Source organism: Octopus bimaculoides, chromosome 16 (assembly GCF_001194135.2).
Source record: "Octopus bimaculoides isolate UCB-OBI-ISO-001 chromosome 16, ASM119413v2, whole genome shotgun sequence".
Lineage (NCBI taxonomy): Eukaryota > Metazoa > Mollusca > Cephalopoda > Octopoda > Octopodidae > Octopus > Octopus bimaculoides.
The window spans coordinates 14,080,954-14,085,452 of record NC_068996.1 but is presented as its reverse complement, the minus strand read 5'-3'; the positions used below and the strand labels follow the sequence as shown (position 1 = coordinate 14,085,452).

Genomic DNA, 4,499 nt, shown 5'->3' with positions numbered 1-4,499 from the left:
GAGAGAGAGAGAGAGAGAGAGAGAGAGAGAGAGAGAGAGAGAGAGAGAGAGAGGGAGAGAGCTGAACAGCAGATTTGTTTTCGTGGAAGAAGCCCTCTTCATGCAAGTGTTTCGTCTCTTAACTACGTATAAACTAAGGAGCAGAGTCACCTACTGTGCCACTCTGCTACCACATTCTACGCCTTTCTTTACAATGTAACTCTCCTGGACGGCTAAGGTGTCCCAGATCCAAGGTGCTTTGAGTGTTGTAACTAGTTCGTTCAAAGACACCAGTTGACTATATTGTAAATGATGCCTTTTTAAATTCACTTCTACTCTTCCTTGACCAAATCCAGCTGGAACTCTTCTCAGCTGCTTCTGCCATTTTCATAAGAAGTTTGGTTCTCTGCCTCACAGAAGTTGAGAGCCGCTTCATTAGATCATATGCAGATTCAGCCATAAACCCTCTCGCACATAACTCTGTTACATCTAATATCAGTCTCGACTTTATAGTGGGTCATGTTTATTCAATGAATGCTCTTGCTGCTTCTGTTATTCCTGCTGCGATTCTCCGCTATTATTGGTGTATTTCTTGCATCAATGTACCCGTTCAATTATTTTCACAATTGTAGTATTGATATGAGCTCTTTCAATTATACAATAGCAGCATCGTTATTTTCTTTATTTGTATTAGGCGTCTAGGATTTAGCTTCGATCTTTCGATATATTCAAAGTCACGAATTTCTTTTCTATTAGATGTTAGGAAGTGTCATAATGATATATAACTTCGTCAGAGGACCAGAAATTTATTTTGTAGGTTAGTAGTATTGACATTATAGGCGCAGGCGTAGCTGCGTAATAAGAAGGCTATTTCCCAATCACATGCTTCTAGGTTCAGTAACGCAGTGTAGTTTCTAGGACGGGTGTCTACTTATATAACCACGGACCGACCAAAGCCTTGTGAACGGAAACTGAAAGAAGTCTGTCGTGAATGTGTGTGTGTGTGTGTGTTTATATATATATATATATATATATATATATATATAAATATCTTTTATATATATATAAATATCTTTTTTCGTTCAGTCATTAGATTGTAGCCATGCTGATGCACCATCTTGAACAATGAATCGACCCCAACATTTATATCTTTTAAAACCTGGGTACTTATTGCATTGATCCCTTTTTTGACGGACCGGTAAGCTACGGGGACGTAAATACACCAATATAAGTTGTTAAGCAGTGGTTGGAGACAGACAGGAAAACACACACACACACACACACATGACTGGCTTCTTTCAGTTTCTGACTACCAAATCTACTCGTGAGGCTTTGATCGTGCTCCAGGCTATAGTAGACTATAGCAGACTGAACCATGTGATTAGGATACAACCTTCCTGCCACATAACCACTCCTGCATATACATATGTGTGTGTTTATTTTTGTCCCCTACGACCGCTTGATACCCAGTGTCCGTTTGTTTAAACCCCGTAACTTAGCAGATTGGGCAAATGACACAGAGAAAATAAGTACCAGGCATAATAAAAATACGTATAAGAGTCGATTTATTCGACTAAAAATTTTTTCAGGCGGTGCCCCAGTATAGCTGCACTCCACTGAACGAAACAAGTAAAAGATAAAAGATTATATTCGACCTCCGAATCAGAATGAGTAATGCTAGAAAGAGTACAATCGTGAATACAAGCAGCAGAAATGAGGCACCGCCAAATTCTTTGGTGCGCTCGTGAAAGCCTTCCCAGTTCATTCTGCATGTTAGTGGACCTCCACTAAGGCAAGTGGAGAAGTTTAAGCATTTTGGGATTGTATCTAAGTGTGATGGGGAACAGAAGACAGAATTGGATGCTAGAATTGTAGGTGCTGACACAGTAATGCACTGGCTCGAGAAGAAGAGAGATGTGTAATAAAGCTAAGCTTGCTATCTTCAATTTAGTTTTTATGACTATCCTCACCTATGGTCGAGAATGTCGGGTTATAATCGAAAGCGTACGATCGCGAATACAAAAGCTGAACTGTAATGGGGTGCCTTCAAATAATGTCTGAAGTAACATTACTCGACAGGATGATTAGCTCGGTGATCAGAGAATCTCTCCAGATCGAACTTCCACTTCTCTATATTGAGAGGTCACAGTTCCGGTACTGCAGACATTTGATAACAACGGCACCGGAAAGAATTACAAGACGGATTCCTTAAGCCGAGTCAACGGGCAGGAGAACTATGGGTAGACCAAGAACGAAGTAATTGGATAATATCGATGGATTTAGTTATTCTTGCTTGGAAATCCAGTCGGAGACTGTAATGATGGTTGCTTCTGATATGATCCTACAGATGCAGTGTCTGAGGGCACTAGCCCCATAACACCTCCCACCCCCCAGGAAAACAAGAAAGAAAAAAATGGGTGGAAACAAGAATTGTAGCAATATGATCGGTAGAATAAAGGAACTTTTGCACTGTCACTTAACTTGACGTAAATAATAGACAAATCATCTCACACCATGCCCTACTGTCTTGAAACTAAGATGATACATTGCTCAATAAAGTCAATCATATAAAAGACGGATAGTTTGGAATGTATCTAACTGAACAGGGCGAAATAACAACAATAAATAATGTGTTATTTTTTATCATCTGCTACTTTAATCGGGGTAAACATTTGTGTGCGGTAAGTGCTGCTGTAGTTCGTCCCTGAACGGAGGAGTCGATGTCTCATCAAGCGGTGCAACACATTTGTATTTCGGCCTCCTCCGCCCCGACACAAGAGCTGACTGTAGGGCAGATTTAAACAACAAAACCCCCCGCAAAACAGCAAGAACTTTGTGAGCCTGGGCCGGATGTTTCCATTTTCCTCTTGAGCTAAATATAATGGATTGGCTTCTCAGCGGCCTCCGACAATTTTCTGGTAGCATCTTTTTTGTTTCTTTCACAGCAAACCCAAGACTCCTGAGCATCATGGGAATCCTGGTTCCAACAAATCCCCTGACACCTATCTATCTAAGACGGCATATTGACACCCATCCATTATCTTCACAAGCTTCAACCAACTCACTGTATTTTCTGTCTTCCCTGAGAAAAGCATTTTCGATCTTCTCTTCTTAGAGAACTCTCAGCTTTACCATCTTTACAGTCTTCTTTTCTTTGCACCTCCTTTGACATGGTTGGGTCTTTTCGTCATTGAAAAGTGGGAAGTGATATTTACCACCAAGGTCAATAGAGATCTCACAACCCCCTGCCCCGCATTTAATTTGGATCAAGCTTTGATGGGTCAGGCATTATGACTCTGGGCCAGATGTTTCTACCATCCTCACTGCTCATTCTTGCTGCATCACACGTTCACTCTTTTGAGACAGATGAAATGGCTTGCTTTCTCAATGGCAATACCTTGTATCTCTTTTGCAGCTAATCCAAAACTTGTAAGCATCGAACGAACCCTGGTGCCAGCAGATCTTCTAACACCATCATATACACAAACGATTAATTCTTTCTTATAATACCAGCTACAGATTTCCCTCCATAGATTTCCTACGGCCTTAGATTCGTCTATTCTCAACAAATTTTCATCATATTTTTACCTTATTAGGAGTTATGAATAAAACAAACTGGCAGCTAGTTCGTTATTTTCACAAATTGGCGAATTCTACACACGTTTTTCTACTTTCCAGTGGCTGGCTTTTGTTCATGTATTCTGCTTCCATACGCAAGCTGCACACATAAACATCACATACGTACACATACACATACACACATATTGGGTGTATTTATACATACATGCATATGCATACAGTTCTTCTTCTTCTTCTTCTTCTTCTTCTTCTTCTTCTTCTTCTTCTTCTTCTTCTTCTTCTTCTTCTTCTTCTTCTTCTTCTTCTTCTTCTTCTTCTTCTTCTTCTTCTTCTTCTTCTTCTTCTTCTTCTTCTTCTTCTTCGTCTTAATAATAATATTGATATTATTATTATTATTATTATTATTATTATTATTATTATTATTATTATTATTATTAACATCATTATTATTACTTCTATTATTATCATCCTTATTATTAATATTATCATTACTACCATTACCATTATTATTACTCATTTATATTGTTTTCGTAGTTATTAATATTAGTATCAGTATTATTATATTTTTCGACACACAGACATTGTCTATTGGAGCAAGTCTCGCAGAATCACGTTACCATTCACTATTAGCTTAACGTGACTAAAATACTAAAGTCCATAACATTATCAACATTGCTATCTCCGGCAGATCTTAATGACTCTCATAGGCTTCCATACTTTAGTTCTGTGTTAAGTGTGTGTCTCCCTACCTCTCATCCTCTCTCTATATATAATTAGACATGTAAATAGAGGCATGTGTATGTGTGTGTATATATATCTATCTACCTATATATATGTGTGTGTGTGTGTGTGTGTGTGCATGTATCTATCTATCTATCTATCTATCTATCTATCTATCTATCTATCTATCTATCTATCTATCTATCTATCTATATATATAT

General features: G+C 38.5%; 1 protein-coding gene across 3 annotated transcripts in view; it reads left to right on the top strand.

Moving 5' to 3' along the window:
• LOC106873734 (carboxypeptidase D) overlaps positions 1–4,499 on the top strand; it is a 471,768-nt gene that overhangs the window by 227,128 nt on the left and 240,141 nt on the right. The gene's annotated exons all lie outside the window — the stretch shown is intronic.